Source organism: Notamacropus eugenii, chromosome 6 (genome assembly GCF_028372415.1).
Source record: "Notamacropus eugenii isolate mMacEug1 chromosome 6, mMacEug1.pri_v2, whole genome shotgun sequence".
Taxonomy (NCBI): domain Eukaryota; kingdom Metazoa; phylum Chordata; class Mammalia; order Diprotodontia; family Macropodidae; genus Notamacropus; species Notamacropus eugenii.
The window spans coordinates 86,610,287-86,629,649 of NC_092877.1; the positions used below are offsets into that span (position 1 = coordinate 86,610,287).

The 19,363-nt window shown below is 35.3% G+C and overlaps 1 pseudogene; it reads left to right on the forward strand.

The window, feature by feature from the left end:
- Positions 1–9,798: 9,798 nt before the first annotated feature.
- Positions 9,799–19,363, forward strand: part of LOC140512078 (kallikrein-14 pseudogene) — a 42,746-nt pseudogene continuing 33,181 nt past the window's right edge.

The following is a 19,363-nucleotide window of genomic DNA, read 5'->3' on the forward strand; positions in this document are numbered from 1 at the left end:
AAATAACACCTTTAAAAAGAGCTAACTCAATTGGGAAAAGAGGTCCAAAAAGTCAATGAGGAGAAGGAGGCTTTAAAAAGCACAGTTAGCCAAATGGAGGAGAAGGTTCAAACGCTCACTGAAAAAAAATAGTTCTTTGAAAGAGAGAATTGAGATCAGGGAAATGAATGACTGAGATGAATCAAGCATTTAAAAAACAAATCAAAAGTTTGAAAAAATAGAAGAAAATGTGAAACATCTTATTGAAAAAACAACTGACATGGAAAATAGATCCAGGAGAGACAATTTAAAAATTATGGGACTACTTGAAAGCCAGGATCAAAAAAAGAGCCTAGACATTATCTTCAATGTCATTATCAAGGAAAACTGTCCTGATATTCTAGAACCAGAGGGCAAAATAAATATTGATCACCTCCTTAAAGAGACCCAAAAAGAGAAACTCCTAGGAATATTGTGGCTAAATTTAAGAGTTCCCAGCTCAAGGAGAAAATACTGCAAGCAGCTAGAAAGAAACAACTCAAGTATTGTGGGGAAAAATCAGGATAACACAGGATCTGGCAGTTTCAACATTAAGGGACTGAAGGACTTGGAATAAGATATTGTAAAAGTCAAAGGAACTGGGATTAAAACCAAGAATCACATACCCAGCAAAACCGAGTATAAAACTTCAAGGGAATAAATGATATAGATTCAATGATATAGAGGACTTTCAAACATTCATGATGAAAAGACCAGAACTGAATATAAAATTTTACTTTCAAACAGAAGAATCAAGAGAAGCATGAAAAGATAAACAGAAAAGAGAAATCATAAAAAGCTTTCGAAAGTTGAACTGTTTACATTCCTACATGGAAAGAAATTTATAACTCTTGAGATTTTTCTCAGTATTTGGGTAGGTGGAGGGATTGTACATACATATACACACGTAGGCAGAGAGTACAGGCTGGGTTAAGTCAGAAGAGATGATATCCAAAAAAATAAAATAAAATAAAAATTAAAGGATGAGGGAGAAAAATACTGGTAGGAGAAAGGGAGAAATGGAATGGGACAGGCTACAACGCATAAAAGAGATAAGAAAAATCTTGTTCAGTGGAGGAGAAAAGGGAGAAGCAGAGAGGGGAAAAGTGAAGCTACTCTCTCCACATATGGCTTAAGGAGGGATTAACATGCTCACTAAATTTGGTATGAAAATCTAACTTACAGTAGAGGAAAGTAGGGGAGTAGGAGACAAGTGGGGTGAGAGGAATGATAGAAGGGAGGGCAAATGGGAGAAGGGAGTAACTAGAAATAAACACTTTTGGGAAGGGACAAGGTCAAATAAGGGAATAAAAGAAGAAGGAATAGAATAGGATAGAGGGTAATATAGTTAGTATTACACAACATGATTATTATGGAAGTCTTTTGCAAAACGACCCATATTTAGTCTGTATTGAATTGCTTGCCTTCTCAGTGGAAATGGGGAGGGAAGGAGGGAGAGAAGTTAGAATTCAAAGTATTAGAAACAAATGTTGAGAATTAATATTGCATATAACTGGGGGAAAAAAACACAGGTAATGGGGTATAGAAATTTATCTTGCCCTACAAGAAAAGAGAGAAGATGGGGATAAGGGAAAGAAAGGGTGTGATAGAAGGGAGGGTACATTAAGGGAAGGGGTAATCAGAACAAGGTATTAGGGAGCGGGGGAAGGGGAGGGGAGAGATGGGGAGAAAAACTAGACATGTTACAAAGTGATGTAAAAGCAATTTGTATTAAAACAATTGACTGAATTAATTACTGAGAAGAAATCAATGACATTTTTAGTCTGGGGAAAAGAATTTTAGTCTAAATTTCCTAGAGGCAGGTAACCTCGGGTAAAATTTAGCATTGATGGAAAAGTTAAGGTTTTAATGGTAAATTTGATTTTAGGATTGTTATTTAATCAGGAACTAGAACATGTATAGAAAGGCATGTAAGCCACTTAAGACTTGCCTCAAAAGATGTTCCTTAGCCAATGTGAAATTATAGTCATATCTGAAACCTGGTTATTGTATCTTGATATTTTAAGATGCTGTGTGACTGTTAACTTGACTGTTCTTCTGAGACTAACTCCAGGTGTGGATAGCAAGAAAGGTGGTCTGAGCCTCCAATTCATGATGCCAGTAAGCCTGTGAGATGCTCGTATGAACTGCAAAAGGTGATCTCATGGGAAGGGTGGGAGAGTGACTATTCAGCCTGGGCTGAGGTAGGATTCTCCTGATTCAATTTCCCCACTGACATCTGGCAGACTTCAAGCCTGACTGAATGCAAGTTGAAAATCTAATCCTGCCTGGAATTGACATGAAGTTGGGGAGATATTGTTTCCCTGCAATGCCCCTACTCTTAGTGGCAATTCCCTATAGTCAAAAGGTTTGTAAGCTTAATGCCAAATCTATTAAATTATAAATTGTTGGTAGGGGAACATCCAAAGTTAAGTTTAAAATTAAGCTATTAGGCTTAGGACTTTAGACCAACAACAATAAGTTAGGGTCCTTCAATTCTTAGTAATACTGTGGAGACAATTAAGTCAAGAACTTGTGAAGTTATCGTACATAATTATTGTTTGTGTCTCAGTTGGTTAATGTTAAAAAAAAATTCGTTTGTGGTCTATATTGTAAATGCTTTAAAAGAAGTATCACCTGACCAAAAGTTGGAATTGTTTTATGTAATATGAACTGTGTTAAAAATAAAAAAAATAAAAATAAAAAAGAATAGGTTTCAATAGGGTATATATCTACATAAACATACATACGTATATATACATACATGTATGTGTGAGTGTGTGTATGAATTGGCCTAGATAAATTCTAAATTGAACTTTTACACAGCTCTACCCCAAACAAAACACCTGTATCTCTATACTTCAAAAAATCTATTCTGTAAAGCTTTATTTGATTTTAAAATACCATGAGTAGAAAGACATAATATTAAAGAAGCAGGAAAAAAGACGTGATCTAGGGGTGAAAGAATTAAGTTGCCACTTAACTCTGCTGAAATAAATGAGGATGAGATATGTGACAAAGATGTAGAATGCCTATATTAACTCCCTGCTGCCAAGGCAAAATTAAATTAAGTTTGTTTACCACAAGTTTTGCAAATTCAAGAGAAAAGATATTAAATGTAAAAGTTTGTTTTTCCATTGTTCTGAAAAGCATATTTAGTTTTCCTATGGAAACAGAATCTCATTGAAAACAATTGTAATTATTTTTAGTAACTAGATGATAGAATCCATATTTTGGTATCTAAATGGGAAAGAAATGAGAAAAGTTAGATATTTAAAATAGATTGAAATTAGCAAACAAGAAAATAGAGTTTACAAAACCATATTAAGGTATCACTACAATATTCTCAATTACAGATAAAATCACACTAAATGTTCTGCTGCAAGAGAAATAGCAGTACCTGCAGCACCAGCACCCAAACTAGTGCCACTGACACCAGCACCACACAGTTAATTGGTATAATAGAGTGCTAGACTTGAAAACTGGAAGATGGTAGTTCAAATCTAGCCTCAGTTCCTAGCTTTGTGGCCCTGGGCAAGTAATTTAACCTCTGTCTGCCTCATTTTCCTCATCTTACAAAATGGAAATAATAACAGCCACTAACCCACAGGGTTGCTAGTACACTGCTTGGTGCATCATAGGTGCTTAATAAATGCTCTTTCTCTTCCTTGATATGAACAACTTATATTACAAAATCAATATTATAAGAAAATGAACAATTTTTGTGTGTGCCTTTTATCAAGTTTTTTGGTTATTTTTCATTTTATCCCTAGCACTTTGCTCAGTGTCTAGCATATGGAAAACACTTGAGTGCTTTTTGATTGACTTGAAGTCTTCACAATAGCCAATTTAATTGTGATGACTTCCTTTTTAGAAGATTTGTTCATGTATATATCCCTATCTGTTTTTTTTTAAATCTTGGGCATACAAGTGTAAACGTTCATCTCATTTCTTACATTCTGACTGCAGGAATGAGTCTATTTCCACTGATAGTCACACATACTCTTTAAAAAATCATTTATATGACTTTTCATATTTAAATTGTGGTTGTCAATATAAGGGAGTATTATTTTAACTAATTTGTTTTAAAATATTTTATAGCTCTTTTCTGTTTTTAAATCAACTAATTCTCTTCCAATATCCCTCTTCCTATCCCCTGTTAGATATAACAAATCACCATGAACAAAAGTAATTTTTTAAAATTAAAAAGAGAAAAAAAATCAGATGTAGCCTCATATAGGTATTCATTGATTAGAAAATAGACAACTATAATTAATTTGACACACTTTTCTTTTAAAAAATCAACATAGTTTATAAAATTTGGGCAGCTTGGTTATGAAGTAAATAAGAAGTTGAAGAGAGGAAGCTCTGACCTCTGTAGCTCTAAAATTAATCTCAAGTACAAGAAAAAAAAATCTGTTAAGGTGTATAATAGGACCATGGCTTCAATGACCAGTAACAGGAAAGTGAGGAAGTGAGTTAAGTATTAGATCTAGAGTCAGGAAGACCTGAGCTCAAATCCAGCCTCAGACACTAGCTTTGTGACCTTGGAAAAGTCACTTAACCTCTCTGTCTCAATTTCTTCAACTGAAAAATGGAGATAATAATCACACCCCACCTCCTATAGTTGGGAGAATTGAATGAGGTAATATTTGTAGACCCCTTAGTGGAATTTTTGGCACACAGTGGGTGATTAATTAATGTTTGTTTTCTTCCTTCCTTCAACATCCTTGCCTTCAAAGCTTAGCCTGAGTACTCTGTCAAATTTCGGGAACAGTACTCTTGTCTCTGGCTTTAGTTTCATCTCCACTAGGGTTGGACTTAAGAACTCTAATGTCTCTTCCAAAAGTAAACAATATGATCAAATGATTCTACTGAGCTTTTCTATCAATGATAACAATTTATACTAGTACTTTTGAAGAATTCTCAGCATCAGATTCAGAGTGTACAGAAAAAAGATTTTGAATAATTCATGCTAGTCCCATTGTGTGTGTGTGTGTGTGTGTGTGTGTGTGTGTGTGTGTGTTAATAGTATGGATAGGCTACTTCTCTTTAGCTGGTATAATTTTGAAATATGTCATGAGGGATACCTATTTCTCTCTCCTGGGTTTTTTTTTTTTCTTTTCTTTCATTGTGTTAACAGCTCCCCTATCCAAGTGTGTGTATGTCATGGTGAAGAGCTCTACAGAAATCACTGAGTATTATCTTGTTTTCATTTGGAATCCTTACAATACCTAAGAGCTGTGCAGAGTGAGAGACAGAGGAAAAATCAGAAAGGGAGAGGAAATCAGCCAATATTTTTCTATCTTTCACTTTGGAGGTGTCTATTCAAATTTTATATGAAGGTACTGGATTGTTCCAATTTCATTACTTGTCAATGCCCCAAGGTTCTTAGAGCTGACATAGTAAAAAGTGATTTACAAAATTTTTCCCCTGGATTTTTGACAAAGAAAACCAAGGAAAACATACACAACAAATATGGATATTTTGATTATTTGACTTTTCAGAGTATTCTTTCTAGCTATGAATCAAAACATATATGGTATTCTAATGTAAGCATCATGCATAAGGTCACAAATAATAAAATCTTGCATTTATTTACTCAGAAATTCATATGCTTATGAAACTGAAATTAGACTGTTTTATAGCCTAAGGAACTGTAACAAATCAGAAGCACTAAATATCAATTAAATCAATAGTTCATATTAGACCATAAAGAATTATCATAGAGGGATCATTAATGATGTATTACTGATTGCAAAATATTCCAAAATAGCTACCATTGGAAAATAGATGAGATTAAAAACTGTGGCATTTTAAGCTACTAACTTCCTTGTTTTTCTCTACACCCAATATAAATATAAGTCCTGGGATGATCTCATTAGAGTGTCACTTAGGTTCTTATTATCAGGAAGAATTTTGTCAAGATGAAACAGAAATGTATTCTAAATTGTCTTCATCCTTAACTGGTAATTTTACTAATAAAAATTTGTTATTACTAAATAAATTTTAAAGTAAAAGTAACTTTTCAATAACATTGAACATATAGATCATTTTCTTCTGCAAGACCATCACATAGCCTATTGACTTTAATAATAAATGAGTAGAAAGTCACTTTTTTATAAAATGATAAATATAAACACAAGAACAGTTTTATTGTTTTTGACTTGATTGATTATAAAAAGAAAATATTTTCCTCAGTTACAGAAAGTGTAACCAAAGACAAGTTCTGCATTGATTTGCTATTCATACTAAATCTGCTAACTTTGTTAACCATAAATCAGTGTGCAACAGAGTTTCCTCAATTCAATTAGCTAGAAGCACAAGTCAGTTGAGGTCAATGTCATATGTTTAATATCCATATAAGATATTGAAAGTATCCTTTGGGGAGGATATTATAAGTACTAAAAGAGAAGTCTGTAAATGATTTTTCAGAAAAGGAGTAATAACAATTAAGGAGTCCAGTGCAATCAATCATCATTACTATTTAATTCAGTCCAACAAACATGTGTTACTATAAAGACAATGATTCTAAACATTTAAATTAATTTGTACCTTTTGAATATTATACTTAAAATCCATCCTTCTCTAGAAATATCTGTTTGGTATATGTACTCATCCAAAGGAAGAGACACAGAAGATGAAGTTTCTTTTGGTTTTAGTTTTTAGGCTTGTCATGTGATTTCTGTGGTATAACTACCTTTATCAGTGAAGATCCTCAAATGTTTCACCACTTTTACTCTGAGAGAATTGTGGTTTGGTCTTCATTCTTGAAGAGGACCATGACATCAGGAAGATGACAACATGACTTGCAAATAAATTGGATTTGAGGGAGGGAGGGCTGTGCAAAGTCACAAGCCTCACTTTCTCCTACAGAGTCATCTGGGTCCAGTGGCCAGATACAGATGAGGATGACAGGAGATGGCCCAGGATGCAATGGGAGACCATGACATTTTATGCTAAGCTCTTTCCAAGGTCTCACTTTGAGTGAAATGACGCCCATTCAGTGAATAAGCCCGTGGTATAAGGTAGCCAAGGAATAGTCCCTTTAATTAAAAAAAAAAAATCAAACTGGGAGGGGAAAAGGCCAGTGAAGGGTTAAGCGACTTGCTGGGGTTACCTAGCTAGAAAGTGTTAGAAGCAAAGCTGGATGTTAGCTCTCTCTGACTCCAAGGCTGATTTTCTTTTGACCACACCATACTCTTACTCTTCTTGAGAACGGTATCTTGAAAAGAATCATTGAATTAAGGCATGATGATAAGGATAATGATGATATGGTCTCTATGTTCACAGCATTTATTTATAAATATATTGAATTAGTTCAGCAAAGAGGAGTCAGAAATGTTGTGGTTCCCACATGTTAGAAGAGCAAAAATTTCCGCCCATATGTAGTTTGCTTGAAATATACATCAGACATTAAGTATAAACATTCAATAAAACATACGCATTTTTGGCCAACCCAAGATCTGGGTGGATTCAATAATTTCTTCCAACACTTTCTGGCTCCCTCAGAGGGGATTTTTGAGGTCAGAATGATCTACAATAACCTTTGAATTAGATAATCTCTAGCCACATGAGGCTAGGTTCAGACAATATAATAATTAATAAGGTTTTCCAAACAATGTAATAAAGTTTTTCCCACAAGTCACAGAGATGTGGTAACCCCAGGTAGGTGTTCCTTACCCAGGGTCCATGACCTTTTCAATTTTTTAATAAAAGATATTATGGTAATTGTTTAAATACATTTGACTTCCCTTGGATTATTGGAACCAAATTTTGTACATTTAAAAACATCATTTTATTCTAATCATGAATCTTGCCTGCAATATACTCAGTAAGTGGTCATGAAATCTTTGTCTGAAGACCTCCTATGATGATAAGATAATATTCATAAAATGCTTTCCAAATTGAAAAATGATTTGTAAATATCAGTATTAGTTAGTGCCATGCACAATAAGTTCTTAATGTTGGTTGAATTTAAGGTTTATATTAACATTTTAGGGCTTCTTTCACCTCCTTGCACTCTCCCCAAAGGGGATAGTAACCTTCTGCATATCTCTTTCCTGGCCTCTTTTCTCTTTAATCTACACTAGAACTATAGCTTTCTTAGTCTCAGTTACCCTCAGTCAAAAGATATTTACCTGTAAAACATCTTATTCACAATTACTCTGGTAAACCAATTTGTGATAATGTGTTACCACTCCAAAGTAGTAGAACAAAAGGAGTTTAGACTGGGGTCTAGTATAATCCTTTTAATTCACAAATGAAGAAACTGTGAATAAGAGGTTTAGTGATCTGTTCAAATTGAAAATGCATTATGGAGAACTCAGATCTGAATTCTATTTTAGTTTCCTTTGAAATATACTGACCCTTAAAATTATTATTTGAATTAGTATATGGAGATATCACTCTGTGCACACAAAACATACATATACACACATATGCACACACACCACACACAAACATACATATGTCCTCATGCCATACATATACTCATGCCCACACACATGCACTTCTAAAATCCAACTTCCATTTCACACACATATGGAGAAAGATGCATTTGTATACATACACATAAACATATACAAATGCCTCATGTGCACACTTTGGAATAGAAATCAAAGAACCATCACAAAACATTAGATGTTACAACTTGTTGCAAAGGCTGTAAAGGTATTTTAGGACAGATAAATTACATTTCTAAATACCTATTCTTCCGATAATTTAGGCCTTGCTCTATGTGGGAATTTTTCCAAAGAGTTTACTCATTAATTCTAAAAATTAAAAAAAAAAATCTGTTGATTAAAGGCAACAAAACACAGTTTTAGAAAGTTATTTGTGTTATCCTAAAACTAATCTAAAACTAGTCATAATACTCTCTCCCACCCTCACTTCAGAATGGTGTAACAGCAGGAGAACAATTTTAACCAAAGCTAGCCCTTAAACATGCATCCCCAAGCTTCATAAAATAAAAGTTTCAAGGAAGCATAAAAATTCCCCATTATAAGGTGTTTGACTCATTATGTTCACTGATTCTATTTCCACTGTGTTCATTTCTATTAGACAAGTTTAATGAGTATGTGAATTCCACTGAGTATTCAGATTACAAGAGCCTTCTTATGAGAGAGGCGATTATCACAGGAGAAAAAAAATACCACCTTTTTTGGGGGGAAGGAAATATGCATTTTATAACTTCCCTTCATCAACTCAAGTTAAGATTTAAATGACAATTGCATTGTATCAGGACTGAACTAATTTCACCTAGGTTAATTCTTGGGAAAGTATATAGTTTTTTTGTTTTGTTTTTTTTTCTGAAATTCTGATTTCCTGATGTTAATACAATTAACTGAGAGGCAATGAAATGTAGGATAGATTGCTGGAACTGTAGTCAAGAGTTCTGGAATTTCAACCTGCCTAAGATGCTTAGTATGGGTGTAGGGTGTGTTCAGGGAAGATTATTACCTCTGGTATGAGGGCTGCTGGGCCCTTTCAGGGCTTCTTTCCACCTTTGGTATCTGCCTGATCCACCTATCTCTCACTGGGGCTACAAGAAGCTGCAGCATGCACAGTAGCCACACCCTGGGAAACCATTTTGGCAGATAGGCCAAACCAAGGTGAGGGTAACTGAGGGATCTCAAACCTGTTGGTGAGTTAGTGGGGTGTCTACCCCAAGCATGTAAAGACTTCCCTGGGTAAAATGGACAGATGAGAACTATTTGTTCCAACAGCCATGAAGGCAGATAAAGCAGGCACTGTAGAGTGTTCAGAGCTTCATTAGACATGGAAGATATCAAGGTATTCCACTGCACCTCCAGCCATCACCAGTCATCTTGACTCTGTCTTGTCAATGGACTATGATAACTCTGGAAGAGAAACAGAGGCCATTGACTTTGTGCAACTCTGCCTCACTTGAGTGATTTCTGTACAAATCAAAAGACATCACCCATAGCACTTTACCACTTCTTACCTATTTCAAAGTTCTGTGGTGAAAAGCAAGTGACAAAGTCACAGGTGTGAATGTACTGGGACCTGTAGTCACAATCCTGCTCCCAGACATAAGAACCTCTTCTCAAAGGAAGTAGCAGTGGGATTCAGCAGATCGCCTAGGTGTCTAGGCAGACTTTTAAAGAATGTACTGCTCATCTTCTGGTATGAGGAAGGGGCTGGAAAAGGTGCCCTAAAAATTGTCTGTTTACCAAACCCTGGCTTGTTTAAAGTAGCAGACAGTTGCGTTTAAAACATAAAAAATATGTACAAAAACTTCTGCAAAGATGATTCCACTCACCATTGGTACATGCAATTTGTGCATACTTATAGATAAAATCCAGTAAACCTGAAAGACAAATAGCTCTTGGTGCTAGAGAATTCAGCAGGTTTAGTATCCAAATAGCAGCCCTGAGTGAAACTAAACTGGCCAATGAAGACCAGATCACTGAAGTCAGAGCTGTATGGATGTTTTTCTGTAGCGGCCTCAGTGAAGGGGAGCCCCATAGAGCTGGTGTAGGTTTTGCAATCCAAACTAATCTAGTAAGCAGGTTTGTATGCCTACCAAAAGGAATGAACAACAGGCTCATGACAATGCCATTGCTACTCCAGGGAATTGGCATGCCACCATCATCAGGATCTATGCTCTCACCATAATGAACCCTGATAAGAGCAAAGAAAAATTTTATGAAGATCTGGAGACCCTCATTATCACTGTCAAAAGAGGGCAAGCTTATAATTCTGGGTAACTTTATTGGATGAGTAGGCACAGACTACCAGACATGGCAAGGAGTCCATGGGAGGTACGGAGTTCGAAATAACAACAGCAATGGTCACTTACTACTGAAGACTTATGCACCTCAGACCCTCTCATCACCAATACTATCTTCTGTTTACCTAAAAACAACACAATTTTGTGAATGCACTATCCCAGCATACAATGGTGTTTAATAGACTATATCACTGTAAGGAGACAAGCCAAACAGGTGATGAAGTGAGAGTGATGAGGACAATGTTTGGCTCAGACTGCTGATCTGCATGTACACTTAGTCTGTCTAAGGCAAATATTCTCATTTAACAAAAGCAGCAGCCTCAAGGCAAGATGACTACCAGAAAGCTTAATGTCGACAGATGAGAGCTCTTCACTTGAGTGGTAACAGTTTATTGCTAACTTGGAGGGAAAGTTGAGCCAATACATGGTTGGCAACAGTAGAGCAGAAAAGGAGTAGGTAGCTTTAAGAGACCTAATGTACAGCATAGAATTAACTCATTTAGTCCTGAACGCTCTAGGTCATGCAGATTGGCTTGATGAAAATGACAGGGAAATTCAGAAACTGATGTATGACGAATGAGAATGCCACAGTGTTTACCAAGAGGGTAATTCATCTATCTCTATGAAGGCAGCATCTAACTCCAACAAAAGTAAAGTACAAGAGAAGCTTAGAGAGATGCAGGATTCTTGAATACTTTGAATAAGTTCACTTACTTTGGCAGCATACTTTCTAGGGAGAAACACACTGACAGGGAGGTTGACACATGGATTTCTAGAACTAGCTCCATGTTTGGGAATCTCCAAAGGAAAGTATGGGAGAGAAGAGCTATTAGAATGTCTAGAAAACTGAAAGTCTAAACAGCCATTATGCTGACCTCATTGTTGTATGCTTGTAAAACCTGGACAGTACACCAGTACCATGCCAGGAAACTGAATCATTTTCATTTGAATTGTCTTAAGAAGATTTTGTAGATCACTTAGAAGAATAAAGTACCAGATGCCAATATTCTTTCTTAAAGGAAATTGCCTAGCACTCAAACTCTACTGCAGAAAGTGCAGCTCCTATTGTCTGGTCACACTGTTCAAATGCCAAATATGCACTTGCTTAAGAGATAATTTTATGGAGAGCTCACGCAAGGCAAGCGCTCACGTGGTTGATAGAAGAAATGATATAAGGAATTAATAGCATGACATGGTAGACACTCTACAGGACTGTGAGCAAGGCATGCCCTCCCCAAAGAAGTTTCTATGTTTTATGAACAAAGATGAATTGAAGTAGCTCAAAAGAAATGTGAAAAGTGCAAATTTAGAGATTCTACCCCAAATGTTAACATGGATTACTTGTGCCTGACCAAGTAATAGAGCATTCCAAGCTCATATTGGTCTGATGAGTCACAGTTGGACATACTGTAACTTGACTTTAGCATACTGATATTATTTTGGTCTTGAGAATGAAGGACAACAACTAACCAATCAGATATTTACTGGTTGTGTGACCATGAGGCATGCTATTTAACATTTCAAAATATTTTGATCCCTTTATCTGTAAAATGAACTACTTATTTTAACAAGATGCACTACTTATCTTAACAAGAAGTTATGAGGAAAGTATTTTAAAAACATTCAAATGTTGTTTAAATGTTGTGGTATTGTAATTATATTCAAGAGAATTGTATATTTTAGTTAGTCCATAGAAGGTCCTAGTAGTAATTCTTACATTTAATGATCTTGCTGTATATCTGTATGACTTGTGAGCATCTCGCCCTATGTAAGTGAATTTGAGTATTCCATTTATAAGAACAGACAATATCTGTATTGCATTTTAATACTTGCAAAATAATTTATTCTCATTTAATCTCCAGAACAACTGGAGATAGGTAGTACAAGTATTATTCCCAAATTACAGTTGAGAAAAGTGAAATGTGCTTAAAGAGCTTGTAAAAACATCATTGAAGACAACTAACATGGGAAAATAATTCAGATTGTACAAGGTGTGTTTAGAGGAGATCCGTGGAAGATATAACAGAGTTGTGAGGGATTTCAGTGAACCACACGTGTAGTATCTGAAAAAGAAAAGGATAACAAGAGTGTAAAAAAAGTCAGTCTTTATATAATACATATGTACATGTATGTATACATATATACATATATGCATAATACTTTTGAGAGAACATAAATAAGAATCTACATGTAAGCCTAATTTTTCTTGTATAAGAAATTATCATGAGCTATCTGAACATGAGTCCAGAAACTCATCAATAAGAACAAGTAGGAAAAAAGTAGATTTTTTCAAAAAATATTCAGTCATTGGTCAAATGTATAATAACTTGTGCAAAACCAATACTGTTTGCAAAAAATCAAAATTAAGAAGTCGTTTTCCCATTAGCAAAAAAAAGAGAGCACTTTGAAACATTTATGTAACCTAGCCTAGCAAAATGCCAGTCATATAATAAACATTTTATGAATTCTCTATCATCTCTATCTCTGTCTCTGTCTCTCTCTCCCTATCTACTAATATAATGTGAAAATCACAATGAAATATGAAAATTTACTACAATAATTTGAAATATATTTGCAACTATTTCCAAGTTTCCAGTCATTCTAATGACAAATATGCAGAAACAAACAAAAAGAAAAGAAATGAATTAAATAACAAAAGAATTGAAAGGACTGGTTTAAGGTCAATTTTACAAGTGTTTATCATGTTCGGTTTAAATTAAAAACTGTGGAAAACTATTAAAAAATATGGCAAATTACAGGGCCTTAAGGAGCTTAGAATCATGTCTGAGATTTAATACAGTACTATTGTGCACATGAAGCACTAAATTAGATACAACAGAGGGCTAAAAAAACCATAATACTGAGTATGTTAGAACAGCCAGAATGGGAAGATGTCATAGCTTACTACGATTGTTAAGAAATGGTTGTTAGAGGACCTAGTATTAAACCTGGATGTAATGTGGCAGCTCAAGGTCTTTAGGTTTTGTTGTGGTCTAGGTTTAACTAAGGTTTGCTGATTTATGCCTAGAATTGTATCCAGTGATTGAAAAGGATGAGGTCATGAAATAGGAGAGATTAAAAAACTGGTCAAAAAGAATGAATTACATAAAAATGGGAGAAAGATCCACATGTAAAAAGGTATTTGTAGCAGTTTTTTTTTTTTTTTTTTTGTGGTGACCAAGAACTGGAAATTGAGGAGATGCCCATCATTTGGGGATTGGTTGAACAAGTTGTGGTATATGAATGTAATGAGACACTATTGTGTTATGTGAAATCATGAACAGGCCAATTTCCAGAAAGCCTAGAAATACTTATATGAACTCAGCATCTGCTAAGTGAAATGATCAGAACCAGAACATTATGCACAGTGACAGCCAGAGTGTGCAAAGAGTGTTTTTGATAGACTTAGTGCTTCACAGCAATGTAAGGACCTAAAACATTTCTCAAGGACTCATGATGCAAAATGTCATCCACATTCAGAGAAAGTACTAAGAATTTGGAACTCAGAATGAGGCAGACTATTTTCTCCTTTTGTTTTGTTTTTCTCATGGTTTCTCACATTCGTTTTAATTCTTCTGTGCAACATGACTACTGTGAAAATGTGTTTAACAGGAATATATATGTAGAATCCATATAAGATTTCATGCCATCTTGCAGAGAGAAGGGGAAAAAATTTGGAACTTATGGAAGTGATTGTTGAAAACTGAAAACAAATAAATTAACAAATCTGGAGAAAAAGAATGGTATTAGAAATTCTTTCAGTGGTATAAGATGAGATGACCTTAGTCTGGAAATCAAGTTTGATGTGATTATGAGGTACTATCATGGAAGTATTTCAACGGCAATTTGAATTCCAGGACAATAGATTCTGTGGAGCTGAAAAGATATATATGAGAACTGGTCAAAACATGAAAAAGGATGGAGAAAATGAAAGAAGCTATACAGAAAGAAAAGCAAAAAAACTGAAAACTAAGAATAGGAGGATGCCCAAAGTTAAGAGATGTAAAAGAGAGAAGAACCAAAAAACAAACAAACAAACAAACAAAAAAACATAGGTTGAGTGGTTAGAGAAAATGAACCAGACTATCATAATGTCACAAAAGTCAAGAGAGTAGAGAATCTCAAATAGCTGACATTATAGATATTATCAAGAGGGAGGAATAGTAAGGACACCAAAAACACTGATTAGTTTAGTGGGATAGAGGTTCTTTGTGACCTCTAATATAGCAATTTCAGAAGAGTGACAGGGACAGAGAGCCATGTTGCAGGAAGATAAAGAGAAATAAGATTTTAAGAAAATGCAGATCATAGAAAAACACTATGTTTGAGAAGTTTGGTTTAAAATGAAGGAAATCTGTTTATACTTAGAAAGGTTGTTGTTGAAGGGGATTCTGGGATGATGCTGAGCAGGTTAGAAAATTCCAAACTCTTAAGATTTTTCCCCATAAAAGAGATGAAGTAGTGCCTCAGAGCGAATATTGAACGTTAAGAGTAAATAGGAGTATGGGTCTTGAAGAAGGTCTGAAGAAAAGTCTCAGGAATAGGTCTGGTCCTTTGGAAAAGTAAACACCTACAGGAGAGGTCCTAGGTCCACGTAAACAACAAATGACAAGCGCTTGGTTTAGCTGGGTTGAGAGGCTGCCTCAGACCTTAGCTGCAGGAACTTTTTACCATCACCACCCCCTGGACAGTGAGGGCATCTCAACCAGGGAAGATGAAGGGAACTTCTATTGACAAGGAATGCTGGACACAGTTGGGTTGCAGAGACATGGCTGGGGGCAAGAAAGGAACCAGCACTCACCCATAAGCACAGAAGCAAGGCAGGGAAGCTGCTAGTTGTGGGTACTTACAGGAGATTGGAGGTCTTGTTTCCAGTTCCAAGCCAGAGGGAAGAACTGAAGGAGCATCTGAGGCCAGAGGCACCACCCCCATACCTCAGGACTAGAGATGATTATAGAAACTGAGCTACTACAAAATATGCATTGGCAAAAGGAGAAAAATTCAACCATGGAGAGTTATTATGGGAATAAAGAACAATGGGATTCATCTTCAGAGGAGGAAACGGAAAAAGAGAAACCCTCTTCTACCCCAAAGAGTAATGTCAAATGGACACCTGCTCAAAAAGAATTCATGGAACTTAGAATTTAAAAATCAAATGACAGAGACTGAGGAAAATTTTTTTAAAAATTTAGAACCAATTAGAAAAGGAGATTCAGAATCTTAAGAAAGGAAACTCCTTGAAAATCAGAATTGGGCAAAGGGAAGCCAATAAAGTTAGAAGAGATAAAGAAATAATGAAACAAAATATAAAGAATGAAAAAAAAGAGAACGTGAAATATCACTGAAGAAAAATAACTTCTCTGGAAAACAGATCAAGAAAAAACAGAATAATAATTGGAAAACCAAAAAGACACAATATAATAATATAAAAAATAATTAAAGAAAATTGTCCTGAAACATTAGAACAAGAGGGAAAATTAGAAATAGAAAAAAAATCCACTGATCATGACATGAATAAGATCCTACGGGATAGTGTAGTCAAATTCTAAAACCCCAGCTCAATTATAAAATCTTATGAGCAACAAGAAAAAAATGATTTAAATATGCTAGTGCCACAATTAGAATCACACAAGATCTAGCAGTGGTGACACTAAAAGACCATAGGTCTTAGAATACAATACACTGAAGAACAAAAGAATTGATGTGGGGCTCCAGCTGAAAATATACCTAGCAGAAGTTAAGCATAATCCTGAATGAAAAAAAATGGATATTTAATAAACTATCAGGCTTACAGGACTTTGATTAAAAAAAAAAAAACATCCTGAACTTCATAGTAGATTTGACATACAAGAGCTAAGGTACATACCCAAGACTAAATACAAGGGAACCAATAAGAACAGACTGTTTACCTTTTATGTATGTAAAATGTATGTCTAAGATGGCTATTATCAATTGGGTGGGTCATAAAAAAGATTGGGGTAGACCCAAGTATGATATGACTTTATGAAGTAAAACCATTTAGGAACAGGTAAAATAAGTAATTATCTTATGCAAATGAAGTACAAGAGAAAGAACCAACACAGAGGATGGGGGAGGATGGCTGGTAGTTCTGAAAACACACTTTCATTAGAATGGGTTCAAGAGGGAACAATACATATGTGTGTATACATATATGTATATATGTAAGTATGTGTGTATCTATGTATGTATGTATAAAAGTCTTCTAAATTCAGAAAAAAATAAAATACTAAGGGGATAGAGAGGGGGGAGAGAATAAGAGAGGGATCTCTAGAGGGGAGGGAATAGGTTAAGAGTGTAGTGTCAATGCAACATTGGCAGCTCATACAGCAGCCAGAAATATCCCAATGCAATTCTGAATTGTAAAATACCACACTCTCCACATGGAAGGCAGAACCAAAACATTTATTCAGACACCAGAAAGCCAAATCCATCACAGCAACAAAAATCTATACACAATAACAATGCAGAGAACATCATCCCCAAACCTTCCCCTGCTAGGCTTCGCACAAACCAGCTCCATTAAACAAAATCACACTCTTTCATTCACACTAGCCAGCAGCCTGTATCCTTCCTGGCTCTTGACTGCTCTGAAGACTAATTTCCTCTCAGCTCTGCTTTAGCTCTTCTTCTTCCTGTTCTACCCTTCCTGTTCTACCCAGTATATCATCAAGCACCCCAATATACACAAGGGGGCCTGCTATCACAGGTTCTTAGATTTGCATTCATAAAAGGAAAGGCAATTTTTGAGGGGTTAACAATCACTTTAACCAAGTACATGTATCATTCACCTAGTTCAGCACTCTGAACTGCAAAAAAAATACAGAGAAATCAAAAGATCAACAGACATGGCTTCCTCTGCCTGAATTCAACAGGCAGTTGGACTTCAACTGTCTGACCCTACATACTGGAGAGAGAAGCACTGACATCTGGGTTTTCAAAGCCAGGGGGCTCCATAAAGCAGCTTCCCAGGGTCCTCAAGGGGCACTCAAAACTTCTTACAAAACCTCACTCCCAAAGTAAAACCTCAACTCAGAGTATGTATACCTTTTTTTAGAGCCAGAGGGCATCCCAACCCTGTAGAACCAGTATATCATTAACAAAAGCTATGAGTATTCCTACAAATCTTCCCTAATCAAATTCTTCTTAATGGGCAGGGTAGGGAAGATCATATTAAAATAATTAACAATACAGATACATATACTGTTTCTAGTTAAAGAAACTCTTGTTTATGTACTTTACTCCTTGCAAAGATTCTTGATTGATAAAGGAAAGATTTAATCAAAGGCACTTGATTATACTAAAATAAAAACAGCAAATGATCCTATTTGCTTGCCATCATACCCATTCAACAAACTCCTCCCACCACAGGCTCCATGTGACTCAGACTCATGTGACTCAGGCATCCTTGTGACCCATGCAGGTCACATAAGCCTATTAATGAATATAAACGAACTCTCCATTTAAATTACCATTACGGGGGCATAGAAGGGTGTTTAGATTAATGGGAATAGAAGGATAAGGGAGACATCCTTGGAGGGGGACTAAGTTGAGCAATAGGAAGGCAAAGTAGAGGGCAGAAGTGAAGTAGAGGAATTAGGAGGGATGTGAAACAAGAGATAAGCACAAACATAAAAGCAACAATAAGAAGTAGAGTTTGTTAGGGAAAGTATATGTCTATATATGTATGTATGTTTGTGTATATAAGTATATGTGTATCTATATCTATATATAAGTACATCCACATTTGATTGTATCCTTCTGGGAGGGAAGATGGGAGGGGGAAAAAGAACAAAGTAAAAAAATGCACCTCAGAGAACAAAAGAAAACTGACAAGGAAGCAAAGAAAAGTTTTTAACACACCATCTACTACTTATTATATAGTGTTCTTGAAATGGAAATTTATTACTACATTTTGTATACTCTCTCACATTCTTTGTATGTAACATTCTTTTTTTCTTATTGTGTATTTGTTTCAATATTTAAGCTTACAATGTTTATTTTTCTTTTCTTTTTGTGTATTTAAATTTCAGTAATTTGTAAAAAATGTTGTTTTTCTTCCCCCAATCATTTCTGTAATTTGGCTTCAATCTAATTATAGTCATATTGTTTCTCTCCCTACCCCCCACTTCTTTAACCTAACAAGTACATGAAGAAATCAGTTCAAGATGTAGTATGTCCTTTAATCTTCTTGAAGAAGGCAGTATGACCTAGTGGATAGTGAAGTTGGAAAGATGTTAGTTCACCTCCTCTCCCTGATACATACTGTCTCTTTGATGATGATCAAGTTATTTATCCTTTCAGTTCCCTTGGCAATTCTAAGAAAATAGGATTTTTTTAGAGTAGTTGCTGATTTGTACAGGTAAAAATAGTTTCCTCAGTAGGAATTCCTAAACCAGACCAAAACAAAGAAAGAAAGAAACAAACAAACAAAGGAAAAAACATTGGGGATACTTCAAAACATAAATGATTTTAAAAATAATTTCTTAGAACATATGCTGCACTCTGTAGAAGGAAGAAAGCATTTCAAATTTAATATCATCAAATATTTTATTAGCATGTTTTAGAATG